General features: G+C 57.4%; 1 protein-coding gene across 4 annotated transcripts in view; it reads right to left on the bottom strand.

The window, feature by feature from the left end:
• The window catches only part of MPPED1 (metallophosphoesterase domain containing 1), a 59,699-nt gene that overhangs the window by 18,713 nt on the left and 21,364 nt on the right, over positions 1-19,622 (bottom strand). The gene's annotated exons all lie outside the window — the stretch shown is intronic.

Raw genomic sequence — 19,622 nt, 5'->3', positions numbered from 1 at the left:
GTCAGATTCCAAGGCCACCAGGCCCGAGCCAGGGGGACCCCTCACGGAGCCCCTCGCCACGCTGCCGACCGCCTCCAGCTCTGATTCTGTCTCAGTTTCACGGCACCCACGTACCCCACGCCGAGCGCCGCCGGCTGGGGAGCCGGAGCTGCACTAATGCGTTTAAGTCATGTCTCCGACTGGGGGCGTTCCTTAAGCAAATTAGCCAATTACTCCAACTGTACAGTTTCATTTATCTCCGCAGCTCTGTCTCCCGGGGATCGGGGACCGGGGACCGGGGACCGGGGAGTGAGCAGGAAGCTATCAGTGGTCCCCTGTCCCTCCCACCTCAGGAGGGCGTAACTGAGGCTCTTCCCCCCCAGGGAAGGGGGGCAAGGCTCCTGTACACAAAGCCAGGGCGGGGGGGGGGGGGGAGGGGTGGGAGGAAGGAGCCACAGTACATTCGCTTGACACCCTCCGCATTGTCTGGTTTCTCCCAGGAAGGCGGGCGCCACGGGGCTTGGACGCAGGGGATGTGTCTGCTGGTGAACACAGAAACTGCCCACCACCACGCCCTCCTGAGCCACAAACATGTCTGCCGAGATGTCCACATGGACGTGACAGCTCACCCGCTGTGTATAATGTTCACAGACACCAAGTCTGACTATCCCCGTTTTACATCCGGGAAAACTGGCGCTCAGAGAGGTTGCCTAAGGTTACACAACTCAAACCACGGAGGGCGATGGGCATTGGATCATCTTTGTGGCTTGGCCTCCTCCAGCTCATCCTAAAGTGGCACTCCAAGCCATCAGGTGGATAGACGGGTGATGGGCGGATGGATGGACGCATGGATGTGTGGACGGATGGATGCATGGATGGGTAGATGATGGATGGATGCATGGATGGATGGATAGATGATGGATGGATGGAGGGTGGATGGACGGAAGGGGATGGATGCATGGATAATGGATGGATGGGAGCATTGATGGGTGGATAAAGCGTGAATGGATAGAGAAATTGATGGACAGAGATGTATGGATTATGGATGGATGAATGGAGAGAGAGAGATGGATGCATTTATAAATCAATCAATCTATTACTCCAACTGTACAGTTTCATTACTCCCACCATACGGCTCTCCAAGCCCCTTCCGCCTCCCCACTCGCCCATCCAGTTGGAGTAATTGATTGACTGGTTTATAAGGAGCTAATTCTGTCTCCTTTCTACCAACTGACCTCAGTCTCCCTGCACCCCCTCCCTCCCCTCCAACCGTCTTGGCAGGGCGTGTTTCTCAGACCCTCCTCCCTCACCCCATAGCCCTGACTGCCCGTCTCTGAATCTTCTCCAGTTGGACCTGCTCTCTTGCAGGTTGGGGTAGAGGAGCCAGAACTAAGGCTCTGGTATGGCCTATCACAGGGTGAGGTGGAGAAGTCCCCTCCTCTGTTCTGGGACTGCTACCTCTGTTGTTACGACCAAAGGCTGCATTAGCCTTCAGGTGCCCACGTGATGCTGCAGCTCTTACCACCCTGACTATAGATATAAAATGCCATCGACCAGTCATCACAAGAGTCCTAATTAGCTTCACCTTCCCCTCCTGGAATGGGCGGTGAGCGAGAGGAGGTTTGGGGGCCTCGATGACTGACTGGCTGGCAGGGGCTTCGTGGGTAAGAGATGAGATGAATTCATGCTCTTCTGCCCGATGCCTGCACACAGGAGACTGTGTCCTCTCTGCCCCTTCCGGCTCCTGCCTTCTCAGCAGCAGGGAAGAGGCTGGCACCCGGGGGCGCTGCCAGTGCCCGATGGGAGCACCCGATGGGAGTGCCAGCCTGGCAAGGGGCTGGCGGTGCCTGGATTCCAGGACAGGGTGCTCCCTAGGTAGGTGTGAGGAGGGATGAGCAGTGTCAATCCTGGAGGCTAGAACGTACTGCCACGCTGGGGACCAAGCACGGCACAACGCGGGGACCAGAGAGGCAGCCTGTGTGAGGCCGGGATGGACAGGCGGGCGGCTGCTCACGTGACTGGGCGGCTATGCTGGCTCGATGGGGCTCCGAGAGGAGGTGGACGGCTGGGCCCACGTCCTCTGCTCACCCACCTCCCCTCAGCAGCCCCGAGGAAGCGTAGAATCCAGCCAGCCTGTCCCCAGACGCCACCCAGCCACTCTCGCCTTCTCCCCTGGAGCTGGGCCCTGCTGTAAAGGCCCCCAAGCCCAACACCCCCCACCCTCCCCGGTCAGCTGTCCACGCTCTGAGGGCGCACAGCCTGCTCCAGACCCCGGCGAGCCCACACTGATCGCCAAGACTCAGCCCCGAGGTCAGTACCACGTCGCGCCGAGGTGCCAGTCCTCACCCCTCGCTGGGCACAGGCGGAAACTGGAGCTGAGAGGGGCAGGGACTTGCCTGAGCAGCACAGCAGCACAGCGGGCGCAGGGACCGGATCTGGCCGGCCGCCCCCTCGGGCGGGCAGGGCGCCCCGGGAGGGCGGGCGGGGCTGGAAGGCAGAGGCCGTGGGGGAAGCGCAGCGGCGGACAGGCCGGGCCTGGGCAGGTGGCCTCGCTGGGCGGGCGGGGCGCTGAGCTCGGACCTCGGACCTCGGGGAAGTACTGCATCCCCCCGGAAACAGCCCCTCCCCTGCCACGTATTCGGGGTGCAGCTCAGGCCGCCTTCCCACAACGCCCCGCTCCCGTCGGCCGTCATCAGGCTGCCTTTGCCCCCAGGGCTTCTTGGTGGACCCGAGAGGAGGTATGAGCCGGCGGCACCGGAGGCGGCGCACGGTTAACCTCCATTGGCCGCGCCCCACGGAGGTCCCCGCGGCATTCGGGGCGCGAAGGACACGCAGGGAAACTTCTGCTCTGTGAGCTTCAAGGTCAATCCCCTCCGAAGGCTCTGATGCCTTATCGCTAACACCACCTCCCGTCCAGCAGGAGGCGCTGCCCCGGGCCGTGTCATCTGCTACATCCAACAAGGCCTGCACCAGCGCCCCGAAACCCATGCCTGCGGGGCGCCAGCCCCCTGGAACCCGTGCCTGCGGGGCGCCAACACCCCATAACCCGTGCCTGCGGGGCGCCAACACCCCATAACCCGTGCCTGCGGGGCGTCAGCCCCCCGTAACCCGTGCCTGCGGGGCGCCAGCCCCCTGGAACCCGTGCCTGCGGGGCGCCAACACCCCATAACCCGTGCCTGCGGGGCACCAACACCCCATAACCCGTGCCTGCGGGGCGCCAGCCCCCTGGAACCCGTGCCTGCGGAGCTACAGTGACAGAGCACCCGCGCGCTCGCTCTCCAAGCCGCGGCTGCAATCAGGCAAATGCCCCTCACTGCCTCTCCCCCCCCCCTTCCCCCGGTCCCCGCGCAGAACACGGCGGAGGGCGGGAGAGGCAGCGAACCGGCGCTGGCGGCCTGTCCAGCGCGGCTCTGACAGCTGTCCGCACTTGCCAGCGCCTGGGGCTTCGCCTGAGCGGACGTCCGGGGAAGGCGCGAGGTCTAGACTCACACGGGGCGGGCGGGGCGGCTGCTGAGTCTGGATGCAGGTGGGGGCAATGGTGGCACACAGCCCGGCACACGGGGACGCAGCCCGGATGCCGGCAGAGAGAGGGGCTCTGTGTAGCCTGAGCAAGAAGAGGAACGGATCTGCAGCCGGTGCCGCCGAGGGCCAGGCGGGGTGACGGGAGCCCGGGGCATGGGCTGGGCCTGCAGAATCTGGTTTTGGCTGCTCTGCCAGGAGCAAGAACCTGTGCCAGGCCCTGTGGGAAGGTGCGATGCCTCCAGGCCCCCCCGGGAAGCTAGGGCAGCTCACCCCACTTCCTGGAGGACAGGCCTGCGCGGAGGGGAGGGATCCCTGAACCTGAGGCCTATCCCATCCCTGCCTCCACCCGCTGTGTGGCCTGGAGTGGAACCCTCGCCCCCCCTGAGCCCCGGGGTCCTCACCAGGAAGCAGGGCGGTTAGGGCCCCTCACAGGGCCTCGCGCCTTCGCAGGAGGGAGGACGTGCGGGACGCCTCTGCGAGGCACGTGGACCCGGACACGGGAATGACTGGCATGAGGAGGAAGTCCATGCCCACGGATGGCCCGTGGGGCCACAGGGGAAGCCACGCCACATGGCAGGCCAAGGGAGTGACGGGAAAATACAGGCCAGAGCCTTGGTTGTGGTTTCCAAGGACGGAGCCAGGCGGGCAGGTTTGGGGTGGCCGGGGCTGGGGGTGGGGTGCAGGGGGTGTCCCTAGTTGTCTGCTGCCTGGCCCTGGGGCGACTAGGGCAGGGGACGGTGGCTGAGTGTGAGAACCCCATGGGCGACGGGGTGGCTCTGGACTGGTCGGTTTGCATAGGAAAGGCGTTCAAGGTGAGCCCAGCACCATCTCCAGTGCCAGGTACCCCGGGAAAGGCAGTGCCCACGGGTCAGCAAGGCCCACGGCCTCAGAGCCTCGGAACACAGGAAATCAAAGGCAAGACAGCACAGCCTGGCTGTCAGCCGGAATGCTGCTGGGAGGACGAGGGTGACAAAGGAGACGTCGGAAGGTCACCTGCCTGGGGTCACAGGGCAGCTCCTGAGTCCAGATCATCTGCCCAGTGCTGAGTGTCCAGACGCCCCTGTGGGGCGGACCCCCCTCAGAGCTGCCAACCAGCCCTGCCCAGCCCAGCCCAGGCCCACCCCCCCTCAGCCCTGCCCAGCCCCGCCTGCCCCTGGGCCCGCAGGGAGGTTCTGGATTCGCAGTGCAACATTGCTGCCCATATTTAAAAGGCAAATGGAATTTTTCTTCTGTTCCATCCTAATAACCAAAATGTTTAACTTTCCAACATTTGTTTTTCCTGGGAATGTTTTAAAAACAGGAACATTCCGTCCTGATCACTGTAGGGGCTTGTTTCCGTTGCTGCTGCAGAGCGCGTGTGATGCTAGGCTCAAAGGCACCGAAGGGTTTCTGCGTTCGTCCTCCCCAGAGAAGGCCACCTGCAGCCACAGAGGTTCCCAGGGAACCTCCCGGAAGTCGAAGCCTGGCAGGACACACGTGCCCAGAGGTGGTCACGAAGCCCCCATCGCCACCACGCCTGGCCCTCAGGAGGGTGCCACGCTGGGAACCAAGGACGTAGCTGCATTAAAACTCGGGGTATGGCGCCCCCTCCGGGTCAGGCCCTGTTGGTGCTCTGACCTCACCTGTTGCCACCCAGGATAACCCTGCACCCACCTCTCAGGTCTGCTTTCTCACAAATGCTGTTCCGTCCATCTGGGACCCGCTTCCTGTCCTCCCGTCTGAGTCAAGTCCAATTCCACTCACTCTGTCAGCTGACCCATTGCCACCTCCTCCGAGCTGCCTTCCGTGACCACTCACTCGCGCTTCTCCCTAACCCTGGAGGGGGAAGGTGCTCCCCAACACTCAGGTGCCCGAGGGCCCAGAATCGTGACTAGCGACTGAGGAATAAAAGAGGATCCTGCACAGAGGGTGAGGTCTCCCCGCAGTAGCGGCGTTTCCAGCAGCGCCCCTGGAAGTGCGGGAACCTGCAGGGCTGTCTCCCCCATTCTGAGGGGAGTGACCAACGCAGAAGTCTGCCCCCGGACAAACTGTCCGTTGAGATCGGGGGCAGAATGAAGGCTTTCTGACAGGCCACTCGGCCAACCATTGATCGCTAGCTCATTCTTTCTCAGAAAGCTCCTGCAGGGCGTCTTGCACCAAAATGAGGGAGGAAACCAAGAAAAAAACGGGCCTTGGGACCCGGAACCAGGGGCTCCTGACAGAAGAGAAGCAAAGGGGGATGATGCTGAAGGGAGGTCCCAGGATCGAGTCTGTGCGCAGACCCGGCGCCAGCACCCACGCCGCGGAGGGGCCTTGAGAACCGCGGGAGACGGACGGCCCGCGATGGGCACAGGAGAGCAAGCAGCGGGAAGTGTGACGCCCCGGAGAACACTGGGTCCGATGACCGCGCAAAAGCTGCGAGGGGGCCGGCCGCAGTGAAAGGAGAAGGGGCGCGCGGACAGGGGTGGGGAGGCGACATCGCTACACCTTCACCTTTCGCTGTGAGGAATGAACAAGATGCAGAATGGAGACATAAAGAGCAGCCTTATCACCTAGAGACACCGTGGCAGTAGGTAGAAGCAGCAGCTGCCAGAGCCGCACCTCGGAGGGGAGTGAGGACGGGGCGAGGGCGGGGCCGCGGAGGCCACTGCGCCCCAAACCCGTGGCACTGGCTGCCGTGCTGTGCACATGCATCACCGTAATGCAAACGAGCTTTAATTAACTCAAGAGCAGGCATCGGAGGCCGGCGCTCCTCGCCCGCTCCCTGGGTCTGTCCAGGGACAGCCTGGCCCCTCGCTTGCTGGGCCCGAAACCTAGACCCAAATCAAAGTGGGTCCCCGCTGAGACGGATGGAAACAGGACAGGCAGAAAGCCTAACGCGGAACCGCCACTCCACTCATCGGAGCCTTCGGGCCCTCAGTGCTGGGATTGCTCTGCAGCCAGTTCAGAGGCAGGTGGCCTGGCCAGCAGCCCCCGCCGGGGCGGGCGGGCAGCCATGAAGGACAGCGCCGGTGTCGGCTGCTGAGGGTCTGAGTCAGGCCCCTCCACAGCAGCTCCACAACCAGCACGGGCACTATTTTGGCTGGGGAAGAAATTGGGGCTCGTGGAGGTGAAACAGCTGCACGGGTGGCAAGCAGAGAAGTGGGCTTTTGAGCCCTGATGCATGTATAGCTGAAGCCCACGGTATCGCCCTCCCTGTCACAACCACCAAGACGTGTAACATACAACACGCCAGAGCTTCTGCATTAAGCTCTCAGACAGATAAAAGAAAGAGAGCAATGGTGCCGTACACTTGAGTCCTCGCAATGCCTCCCCTGTGAAGAGGTGCCCTCCCCCACTTTAAACACCATAATATTTTGGAGAAGATCTTGTGGCCCCTGTAAACAAGCCTTTAAAGACCATTTTTAAAAGCAATACAGATGTTAGGACAAATTAAACGAATTCAGCGAAAGTGCAGGATACAAAGGCGATGCAGAGAACAATCAGTTGCGTTTCTATAAACACGAACAATAAACAATGCGAAAAGGCTGTTAAGCAAACCATCCCACTGGCAACGGCAGCAAGAAGAATAAAATACTCGGGACTGAGCTTAACCAAGGAGGTGAGAGGCTTCCTCGCTGAAAACTACACATTTGCTCAAAGATGAAAGAAGACTCCAGTCGTCGGAAAGACACGCGTGTCCACGGACTGGAAGGCTCCCCGCTGTGAAGGTGCCAGCACACCCCAGCAAGCTCCAGATTCACTACCGTCCCTACCATAACCCCAGCGACGTTCCTTTCAGAAACAGGAAACCCATCCTAGGTTCACAGAGAACCTCAGGGGGCCCTGAATAGCCCAAATAATCTTGAAAATGAAAAGCAACGTTGGAGGACCTGCAGGTCCTGACTTCAAAACTGTAATTAAAATAGTATGGCGCTGGCATAGAGGCAGACATATGGACCCAGGGAACAGAAGAGAGAGCCCAGGAATCCTACATAATAAGAGGGTAATATGCAAATAGACCAAACAGCAGAACAACCAAACAACCAATCAAAGCATAATATGCTAATGATATGCTAAGTCTACTCAACCGCTTGCTATGACATGCACTGACCACTAGGGGGCAGACAGTCGACCAGTCGCTATGACTTGCACTAACCACCAGGGGGGAGATGCTCTAACTGGTAGGTTAGCTTGCTGCTGGGGTCCAGCGGATCCGGACTGAACAAGATGGGCCAGACACGCCCTGGAGCCCTCCCACGGTCCCTCCTCAGCCCAATTGTGCACCGGTGGGGTCCCTCAGCCTGGCCTGCGCCCTCTCGCAATCTGGGATCCCTCCGTGGATGTCGGAGAGCTGGTTTCAGCCTGATCCCACAAGCCACTTCCCTTGGGAGGGCGCCAGATGCAGGGGTCATGGCTGGCAAGCACTGCTGCAGCGTGAGCCTCTCCCGGATCGGGACTGATTGGGTGCAAGCTCGTGGCAGGCACAGTGGGGCCAGGATGAGTGGGAGTGGCAGATAGGAGCTGCAGGCAACGTTGGACTGTGAGTTTCGGCCCGATCCCCACAGGCCAACCAGAGGGACCCCACCCATGCACAAATTCGTGCACCAGGCCTCTAGCATATATAGTGGGGAAAGGTAGTCTCTTCAAGAGATGGTGCTGGAGCCGGCTGGGGTGGCTCAGCTGGTTGAGCATCATCCATGCACGGAAAGGTTGGCAGTTCAGTTCCCCACTAGGGCACATACCTGGGTTGCGGGTTTGACAGAATGATCAGTGTTTCTCTCTCATGTCTATGTTTCTCTCTCCCTCTCCCTCTCCCTCTCTCCTCTCTAAGCATGTCTTTGGGTGAGGATTTAAAAGAGAGAGAGAGATGTGCTGTTAAAACTGCATATCCACATGCAACAGAATGAAGTTGGACCCTTACCTTACACCACATACAAAAGTGAGCTCACAATGGAACAAAGACCGAAAGGTAAGAGCTGCCACTAGGAACTATTAAAAGAAAATGTAGGTACATCTACACCATGGAATACTACGCTGCTGTAAAACGGAAGGAACTCCTACCATTTGCAACAGCATGGGTGGACCTGGAGAGCATTATGCTAAGTGAAATAAGCCAGTCAGAGAAAGATAAATATCACATGATCTCACTCATCTGTGGAATATAATGAACAACATAAATTGATGAACAAAAACAGATCCAGAGACAGAGAGGCATCAATCAGACCGTGAAACCTCAGAGGGAAGGCAGGGGAGGGTGGGGGTAAGGGGGAGAGGTCAACCAAAGGACTTGTATGCATGCATATAAGCCTAACCAATGGACACAGACACCAGGGGGGTGAGCATGAGCGGGGTGGGGGGTGGGGGGACAATGGGGGGATAAGGGCACATATGTAATACCTTAATCAATAAAGAAAGAAAAAGAAAATGTAGGGAAAAGCTTCATGGCATTGCATTTGGCAGTGATGTCTTGGATATGACACCAAACGCACAGGCAACAAAAGAAAAAAATACATCAAAATGTAAAACTTCTGTACAGCAAGGGACACCACCGACAGAGTGAAAAGGCACCCCGCAGAAAGGGGGCGAATACGTCATATTTCTGATAAAGGGCTAAGATCCAGAACATAAAGAACTCTGCAACTCAACAACAACAAAACAGCTCAATATAAAAATGGGCAAAGGACCTGAACAGACATTTCTCCCAAGAAGACACACAAATGACCAGCAAGCTCACGAAAAGATGGGGGACACCACTCATTAGGGCAGTGGTTCTCAACCTTCCTAATGCCGCGACCCTTTAATACAGTTCCTCCCTCATGTTGTGGTGACCCCCAATTTCATTGTTACAAATTGAACATAATTAAAGCACAGTGATTCATCACAAAAACAATATGAAATTATATATGTGTTTTCTGATGGTCTTAGGCGACCCCTGTGAAAGGGTCGTTCGACCCCCAAAGAGGTTGTGACCCACAGGTTGAGAACCGCTGCATTAGGGAAATGCAACCCAATACCCCCTCACACCCAGCAGCACGGCTGCTATTAAAAGACAGAAAACCACCGGAGTGGGTGGCGATGCGGAGAAACGGGGACGCTGCGCAGGTGGTGAGGATGTAAAATGAAACCGCGGAAAACAGCATGGAGGTTCCTCAAACAATTACAAATAAAACTAGCGAATGATCAAGCAATTCTACTTCTGGCATACACATGTCCCAAAGAGCTGAAAGCAGGGACTCAACAAGGATGTGTCTACGCGTGTTCATAGCAGCATTATTCAAATAGCCAAAAGTGCCCTGGCCGGCTGGGCCCAGTGGACAGAGAGTCAGCCTGCGGACTGATGGGCCCCAGGTTCGATTCCCGGTCAGGGCACATGCGCCGGTTGCAGGCTCGGTCCCCAGTGTGGGGTGTGCAGGAAGCGGCCAATCAATGATTCTCTCTCGTCATTGATGTTTCTCTCTCTCTCTCCCTCTCCCTTCCTTTCTGAAGTCATTAAAATATATATATTAAAAATAGCCAAAAGATGGCAGCAGCTCAAGGGCCATGGACAGAGGAGTGGATAGGCATGTGGTCTGCACACACAGTGGAATATTACTCAGCCTTAGAGGGAAGGACACGCTACGACACGGTGAACCGAGGACATCACGCTCAGTGAAATCAGCCGGTCACCGGAGAGCAAAACTGTGTGATTCCACGTCCATGAGGTGCCTGAGAGCAGTCACATTCAGAGACGCCTGGTGGGTGCCGGGGGGAGGAGGAGGAGTTGGTGTTTCGTGGGCTTCAGTTTTGCAAGATGAAAAGAGTTCTGGAGGCAGATGGTGGTGATGGTTGCGCAACAGTGTCAACGTACCTAATGCTGCCGACCTGGCCACTTGAGAAAGGTGTGGCTCAGTGGCTAGAGCATCAGCCTGCAGACTGAAGGGTCCCGGGTTTGATTCTGGTCAAGGGCATGTACCTCGGTTGCAGGCTCCACCCAGCCCGGGCCCTGGTTGGGGTCATGCAGGAGGCAACCCATCGATGTGCTTCTCTCACATCGGTGTTTCTCCCTGTCTTTCCCTCTCCCTTCCACTCTCCCTAAAAATCAACAGGAAAATATCCTCGGGTGAGGATTAACAAACAAACAAACAGAAAAGGTGAAAACGGTAAATGTTGGGTATATTTAACCACGATTTAAACTTAAAAAGAATCGCAGAAGAAGAGAACCAGGACCCTGAATTCGACAACTAGAACGGTGAGCAGGCAGAGCTATAGGCCTTCGAGTCCCAGAAATGCTGCTTTTAGAATCTCGGGCCCCTGACGGCCAAGCGTTCTACTATTGGGAGAAACAACTCAGGAATCGTACCAGCCAGCGAGGTCCAGAGGCGGAAAGGGACTGGGGGGCGATGTGATCTTGGCCCCCCACCCTCCTTCGTAGAAAGTCCTCACTGAGCAGCTCCAGGCAGGGGGCTATACCTGCTCCCACCTCTCCGGACTGCCCAGCGAGGTTTTGCCTGAGGTCTCGGGGCCTGGATGGAGGGCATGGCTGCAGGGCCCCATATGTGACCCTCCCTTACAGACCGAACCCTTCCCAGGTGCCTGCGGGCTACAGACAACCCACCCAAAGGGGGGAAACTGGTCCAAAGCAATGTTCTTTGCAGTAGTGATGGAAAGAAGTATTTGAAAACGATTTACACTAAAGATCCCTATTTTTAAAGAAATTTCTTTTTTTCCCCCCTTTTTGTTAATCCTCACCCAAGGATATCTTTTCCATTGAGTTTTGGAGAGAGTGGAAGGGAGGGGAAGAGATTGAGAGAAACATCGATGTGAGAAAGACACATCGACTAACTGCCTCCCACACGTGCCCTGACCAGGGCCAGGGATCGAGCCTGCAACTGAGGTACATGCCCTTGCCCGAAATCAAACCCTTCAGTCCGCGGGCTGATGCTCTAACCACTGAGCAACCAGGTGGGGCTAAAATACATTTCTTAATAGCATTTAATAACACTAAGAGTTTTTAAACTACATAAACATTTCAGGTGTTAAGATTCACTAAAGTAAAAGCATCTTGCCCCCTCTTGTTCATTCCAGTCATTTTTTTTTCTTTTTTGGCCCTACTACGTGCTGGGCCCTGTGCCGGAGGCTGAACGGAGCGGCCTCCATACTACCTTTTCTTTCTCTGGCCTCCGATGGGGGAGGGGCAGACACACACAGCAAGGTGAGAGCTGTGGCGGGTGGTTCCAAGGCCCACGGAACCAAGCACAGGGTGACCACGGAAAGAGGGCGGGGCCACAGAACCAGGTGTCATGGATGAACACAGCTCCTCAGGCCCATGAGACAGGAAGGCACCCGGGGAAGAGGACCCCACATGAGCCAAAGCATGGAGGTGGGAAAATCCAACATCTGGGCAGATGAGGGGGTGAACAGAGGCAGGCGGGGAGGGACGGGGGGTCATGCTCGGAGGGGTCAGGACTGCGGGGCAGAGACCTGGACTTTCCCCAGGGCCCCACGGGGAACCAGGGAAGAGTGCTGAGTGGGGGAGGGGCACGGCGGCTCAACATGCAGAAAGCTTCTTTCGCCCGCCGAAAGGCAAATGTGAGTCTGGAAGTGACTATTTTGAGAGGTTGGGACGCTACCAAAGCCCCACTTGTCAGCTCCCCGCTCCCCGCTCCCCCTGCGCGGCTGTCAAGCGGGCCCAGAATTAGCTCCGACGGCCTCCCGGGCTCATCGGCATCGTGCGCGCTCAGAAAGGTGTGAAATTCTTCTCCGTGAGAGAAATCAAAGGAGCAAGCCTGTACACTAAAGGATCCGCTTCTGCAACACAAATTCAAAGACCTGAGCCCTCACTTAAAGGTCTGATTGAAAACGAGAGAGGCGCCCTGGATGAGAGTAATCGCAGCGGGTGCGCTGCCGTGGGCCGAGCACCCGCTCTGCGCCAGCCCCTTAGCTGCACTCACAAAGCCACCACCACAAACACAGCAGCTGCACGCACTGTGCCTTCACCCCGTGCTGGGCCCTGTGCTGAGCCCACACCACCCCCTGCCCCGCTGAATCCTCCCAGCATCAGCCCCTTTTACAGATGAGGAAACTGAGGCTCAGAGAGGACATACCATGCTCACGGCCGGATGGCTGGGCGGCTCAGAGCCAGGGCCCACCCGAGGGTCTCTCCAGACCCACACGCTGCAACAGGATCCCAACTGCAGCGCCTCCCTCGGCCCCCCAGCCCCACTGAGAACAAGTATTACCTGCCCCCCACCCTCCCCGAAACCCCCATAGATGATACACCAGGCAGGAGAGGGCTGCCCAGCAGGCAGGCACGTGGCCGGGCAGGGCTGGGGAGCCTGCATCCTTTCCAAGGCCCTTCGCTCACTTTAGGAGTTCAATCTGTGAGTAATAAATAGCGAGAGCCTGCGGCTGCTGGTGCTGTCCGTGGTGCTGAAGGTGCAACGGCCACGAGACCGGCAAGATCCCTGCCTCAGATGTGGGCCTTTTAGTGGGATGTTGACAATAAAAAAATGTCAGTACTGGGTCAGTGGGGATAACAGAGGTGGGAAAAATAAACCCCGGCGAGGCGAGGCGAGCAGGACAGGGAGCATCAGCCTGGGGAGCTGAGCCATCCCAGGCGGCCAGGGAAGGCCGCTCCAGGAAGGTGACAACTGACAGCCAGGACCAGGGTGACCTCTGGGGAGCCACACCCCTGCCCTGGGCCTCAGCCCCCTTGTCTGCATAGCGAGGACACCATGACTGGGGACCCCGACTCCGGCTGCGAGGGAGCGGTGAGCAGACCACACGCAGCGCCTCCAAACTGTGAAGTGCCGTCCAGAGGAGGCTCTGTAGCAAAACGCGCGCTCACCGAGGACGCGGAGGATGCTGGGAGTTCTGTGTCCCCTCAGCAGCCTGAACGGGACTTTGTCCGGTTGGCCCTGACGCTGCAGAGCGTTCCTCCTGACTGCGACTACCAACCCATCTTGGGAAGGAGGAGTTTGCTGACAGAAAGAGCTGGGATCCTCCAGATAGAAAGGAGAAGTTCCCACATAACGTGGTCACCTGGGGTAGTGAAAAATTAATGTAAAAATGTGAAAGATCGTAGACCTTGGGGGAGAATCCTGACTCCACGTTTAGTTTGCCAATGGTCTCGGGCAAGCTCCTCCCCTCGCTGAGCTCAGTGTCATCTGTAGAGACAGCAAGACCAAGGGGGTGGCTGTGCTGCCCTATGGGTAGCCATGAACCCCTGTGACTAGTGAACTTCAGATTAATCGCCATGAAATGAAACGCAAACCCGGCTGGAGTGGCTCGGTGGTTGAGCACTGACCTGTGAACTAAGAGGTCACCAGTTGGATTCCTGGTCAGGGCTCGTGCCCGGGTTGTGGGCTCCATCCCCCGTGGGGGGCGTGCGGGAGGCAGTCGATCCATGATTCTCTCTCATCCATGTTTCTATCTCTCTCGCCCTCTCCTTTCCTCTCTCTCTAAAATCAATAAAAACACATTTTAAAAAACACAAAAGTCAGTGTCTCCGTTCCACTAGCCACACTGCAGGAGGTCAGTACCCACAGGGGGCAGGTGGCTACTGCTCGGACAGCGCAGGTCTAAAGCCGTGCCACTCATCACCTGGGGGTCACCTACCCCAACCTGCCCAACTGGGGCGTGCACTTGAAGAAGACGCCGCGCCTCTCCCCTCCTCCCCTGCCACCAGGGGATTCTCACCACCTGAAGCCTGAGAAGGGCTGGCTGTGAGGGTTCAAGGGGAGACCAGGCAGGGGGACACCCCACAGAAGGGGCAGCTCTGTAATAAGAACAATGACAGCTGGACAGGGAGCTCACACACCCTCTCCAAGCGGCCATGACAATCCCCAAACCCAACCAGACCCAGAGCCTCTGCATAGTCCGAGTCCAGTGCCAGGGGCGGGCCAGGGGGGCTGAACGGGGTGGGGGGGCTGGACGGGGGGCGGAGCGGGGGGCGACAGGGACAGGCGGAATCTTTCAGACGCCTCGGGAGTCTGTGGGCACGTGAGGACAGAGTATCTCGATTCTGAGCTGGCCAGGATTGTCTGGCATGTGGACTATTCCCGTTTTGGAACGAAGTCCAGCACGAATATGACATTTTTAAAAACTCACAGGCTTATTCCATATTCAAACACATCTCTCTGAGTTTGTGGGGGAAAGGAAAGAAGCCCGCCAGCACGAAAATCCTGCTTCCCGGCTCTTGAATGGCCAGCCGGCTGCTTCTCTACCAGCCAACGGTTCCTCCAACGGCGCCAAGCCCGAGAGCTAACGAGCGGAGACGCACTTGAGGGCGAAGAGACAGGCTCACGTGGGAAACCCAGCAAAGCCTCGGGTCCTTGTGTTTCTAACACACTGCCTCTCATCACACACCCACCAGCCGGGGAGAAGGCATCACGCCCATTGTATGGATGCGGAAGCTGAGGCCCCGGGCAGGTGCGTCTCCTGCCCTCCATCTCACACCCGGGAGGCAGGTGAGGGTCTAACCTGGTCACTGGCTACACTTCGCCTTGTTTCCGTCATGCCATGGCATTTTCTTGTTTATATGTTTCTATTTTTATAATTTTTTAAAATTGATTTCAGAGAGGAAGGGAGAGGGGGAGAGAGAGAAAAACATCAATGATGAGAGAGGATCATTGACTGGCTGCCTCCTGCGCGCCCCACACTGGAGATCGAGCCCGCAACCCGGGCCTGTGCCCTGACCAGGAATTGAACCGTGACCTCCTGGTTCATAGGGCGACGCTCAGCCCCTGAGCCTCACCTGCCGGGCCATGTGTTTCTTAAGTAGGAGTCTTGCTTGCTCTGCTGCCCACTGATACTCCCATCCAGCAGAGTCTAAAACAAGGCAGGAGCTCCATGCATGCGGAATGAATGAAGGATTACAAACCAGTCCAGCTGGCCGGTAAACGCTCCAGCTCGGTCTCTCCGTCAGCCTGCCCCTGGGAGCTGGAGGGCCTGCGCCCGCCTGCGCCCCAGGCCCAGCTCCCCTCACGTCCCACTTCCTACATGAGCCACCGGCCTCCCCTACTTGGTCCCCATCACCCATCTGGACTCTGCTTCTCCTACTCACGCCCCAGACCCCCATGGCACTCCGGCCACATGCCTCCTGGCTAGTCCTCAAATGTGCTGCCCACACTCCTGACCCAGCTGCTGCCTCTGTTCACATGGCCTCTCCAGACATGAGCATGTCAGCTCCCACCATTCAGGTCTCTGCCCAAGGGTCACCTCCACAGAAGGCCCACCAGCCCTGTCCCCTCAGCCTGACCCTCACACACATTGTAGCTGTTTCCATGGCCTGTCTTCTGTCTGCTCACAGCTGCATGCCCAGTGCCCAGTGCTCAGCAAACACCCACTGAGCAAATAATCACGTGCAAAGTGGAAACGGATGATGATGATGATGATGATGACGACGACGACGACAGCGACTCCAGGGCAGGGTTAAAACAAGTGAGAATGAGGCGCCAGACAGCAGATATAGAAGCTGGTGGCGCGAGGGGACAGGAAGGGTGTGTGCCAGGGAGCCCCGGGGAGGAAAGGAGATGTGACTACTTTTATTCTGACTTAAGATACGCTTATTAGCATTTTATGAGTAACCACTAAACAAACAAAAGAGAATAGAGAGTTTCCAAACCAGCAGGGGCGGTCGAGAAACTTCAATCAATCCAAAAGGAGGCTGAGCGGGGGAGAGAGAAGCACGAGATGGATGACAGAAGAGGACATGTGTGTACACTGGGAAACACTAAATAAATACTCACTGCTTTTACCCAAATGCAAAAACCTTCACCAAGGTCTTCCTACGCGGAAGTGATCGGGACACACATGTGGTGCTCGAGGTACTCACATCAAACGCGCTACAGGGATGGACCAATCAGAGGGGCTGACACATTCCCCCTCCCAGGAACCAGGGCCATTCGCCAAATGCCTCTCCCTTTTCACGTCGGCCCCCAGGAAGCTCAGCCTCCAATTTCCAGCTCACAGAACCCATGGAGCCCTAAGTGTTGACACGCGAGGCCCTCCCTCCAAGCTGCTCTACTTTCCATTTTTAACTGGCTTTTCATTTGCCATCAATCCTCTACCATCTTACTATTCTTATTATTATAAACCATCTCCAATCCGCTGGCACAAAATGAGCTATAAATAAGGAAGAAAAAAAAAATCCAAACAAATAACAAAAATAAAACCAAGAAAGAACTTCCAGAGAGCTCAGAGCTTTCAGGAAAACGCATCTCTCCCTCGTTTAAATAGAAAAGTCCTTTTTTAATTTAAGGCGGAGATTTTTAGGATGACGGCCTTAAAAAAAAGCCCACGGCAACACACATGTTTGACGCACACACTCTCACACACCAGCAGGTCTCGTTTCATTTCTGAAGCCTTTCTGTCGTAAATAGATAATTAGCACTTAAGCGCACCTCCCGAGGGGTTTACACGCGCACACGAAAACACTGTAATTACGGCTGGCCGAAGGCCCTGGACTACAGCGGAGAACTCTAGATTTTTCGTCTTTATCGGAAGTTAATGTTCTCCCTTTTAGCAACGAAAACACGCTTCGGCTTCGTGCGGAACTTTCACATGAAGAATACAGAAAACGAATTTTTTTAGTGAAAAACCATGCCTCCGCTGCACCTTTCATCCATTTTCCATCTGAGCATCGATCCGGCTCTCCAGGCGACCACTTGTTTGTCGGTCGCGATGGCCACGGTGACGACACATGACCCAGATCCCCGGGGCACCAGCGGCTCCTGAGCAGAGAGCGCCAGGAATGACCCGCAGCCCGGAGTCAAAGGCCATTTTTGTTTTAAATATTCAGTCTCGAGTCTTTGTGAGAATAATGTGCCTGGGTCGGGCCATTGCATCTAACGGGTGAGCAAGTGAGACCGAGTGCACACCGGGTTGATTCCGGCCGAGGGCACAGGCCAGGGCTGCGGGCTCGATCCCCAGTGGGGGGCATGCAGGGGCAGCCAATCCGTGATTCTCTCATCATTGGTGTTTCTATCTCTCTCTCTCCCTCTCCCTTCCTCTCTGAAATCAATAAAATATATTTTTATAATATATATTGCTCTAAAAAAAAAAAGTATTGGTTGGAGCCTTAGCCGTTTTGGCTCCATGATTAGAGTGTTGGCCCGAGAACTAAAGGGTTCGGTTCCGGCCAGGGTGCAGAATGCTGGCAGGGAGCCTGGTTCACACGTGGTCTAAACCTACACCCACATTTTAGGGGTGTGGGCATTCCGTGTGGGAGAAGCGAGGTCACCTGGCTATTGAGGAGCAGAGTCAGAAGTGACCCCAGGAGCCCCTGGTGCTCTGTCCCCCATCTCTGGATTCCTGACCCCGGGTCAGTGCGATGCCTGTCAGACCCGCCTCGCCGACCTGCCGACCTGCCGGCCCAGCTGAGCAGCTCACACCCCTGGACGCGGCCGTTCCCAGGAAATCTCCGCTCCCACCTCCAGCCCCTCCACCTTCAAGGGCAGGAGAGAGGACCCGCTGCCTCAGGACACCCAGAAGGAGACCCACTCAGGCCTGGGGTGTCCCACGGCAGCCCCGAGCAGGCTAGACCTGGGACACGGCAGGAGTGGGGCCACCCGGATTCCGTCTCCAGGGCCTGATACGTAAAACAGGGGACCCCACCCAACATGAAACATGCCTGGCCTCCTGGCGGGTACTGAGCCGACAGAGGTGAAATGATGGCAAGCCCAGCGCACAGATAGGAAGCCCTGGGTGAGAAGAGGGGGCACCCGTGTCCCCCTGGGTGGGAGGCAGGAAGCAGGGACGGGAAAAACTGAAAGGAGTGGGACAAACGCGGGCCTGCACAGCTGCTGGGACAGAGCGGTGAGAGCAGAGCGGTAACCCAGCCCCACACCCCGGTGGGCCCCATGAAGGGAGGCAGGGGAGGGAGGAGGCAGCCAACTTGGGGACAGCGTGGCTGAGGGGTGATGAGCCTCCAGCTGCATGGAAAACACGGTTTCCCATGAAGGACAATTTCTGCTCCTGGTGGCCTGCAGGCCCCTTCCCGCAGCGCCCGCCTCGACCGGAGCCTGCTCCTCGCTGCGGAGCTGAACCGCAGGGGTCAGCCCGTTCCGCAGCCGACCCCCTGCCCCGAGCCCTGCCCTCAACGTGGAGGGGAATGAGACCACAACCAAAGGCAGTGCCTGGAAGGGTTCTCCGCCTCCCTTCCCCTCCTCTCCTCCCTCCCTGGCTTTAATTAAGGGTTTGCTTGCAAAAGACCCAGCTCTATTTAACTAAATCCTTGGACCCTTTTATATTGTCTTCACATATCGCTTCATACTAGGGCGCCAGTAAAAAGTTAATTATAACTTCTAAGCACTCCGTTGCTGGGCCTCGCCGTCCTCCCCTCCTGGGTCTGCTGAGGGCGATGCCACCTAATGAACCGTCTCAGCCTGGGCTCTGAGGCCTCTCCGTGCTCTTGTCCACGCACCTGCCGAGTGCCCTCTGCCAGCGCCAGCGCCAGGCCGGGCTGGGCTCTGGGACCTGCCTGGCCCCCGAGGAGCTCACGGGATCCTGCAGGAGGAAGGCGGGCCTGGCAGGCTGGCCTGCTTGGGTGCCCACAGAAGCTTGGCAGGTGATATAAGTGAGTGGGCAGATAAGAGTGGGGTCAGCATAATAAGAGATGGCAGCTGATAGCAGCCTCAGCGGGGAGGAGAGGGGGCACAGCAGCCCTGGTGGGGAGGGTCTCAAACACCGCCCTGGAGGGCTGCACCTCACTCTATAGCCTATGGGGGTGGGTCTGTGGTTGAGGAGTTCAGTTTGGGACAGAGGGAGTCTGAAATCCTGGCGGACAGCCTGGAGGAGGTGTCTTCTGCAAAGACCAAACAATGCACCGGCAGAATCTCAAAGAAAGATCTAGGCTGGGAGAGAGAGAGGGAGGTCTGGGTGGAAGCAAGAGCTGGGGATGGGGAGAGGTCTGAGTGATTATCACCTGGAAAGAAGGTGGTTGAGATGCTCAAGGTTGGCCCTGGGAGAGGCCACCAAAGGAGATGGAGAAGGGGAAGCCCAGAGGGGCAGATGGTGTGGAAGCGGGAGAAGAGCCCACATCGGAGGTGGAGCGGAGAGGCCGGGGGAGAAGGGCTGAGAACAAGCCCACCGATGGCCTCTGGGCGGCTGGTCACTCCAAGGCAGGGGTGAGGCTCTGGGCGCTGGGGGACGGGAGGGAGAGTGCAGAGGTGCAGGCTTCA

This window comes from Myotis nattereri (assembly GCF_964212035.1).
Source record: "Myotis nattereri genome assembly, chromosome: 2".
Lineage (NCBI taxonomy): Eukaryota > Metazoa > Chordata > Mammalia > Chiroptera > Vespertilionidae > Myotis > Myotis nattereri.
The sequence above is the reverse complement of the archived record's forward strand: the minus strand, read 5'-3'. Positions and strand labels throughout refer to the sequence as shown.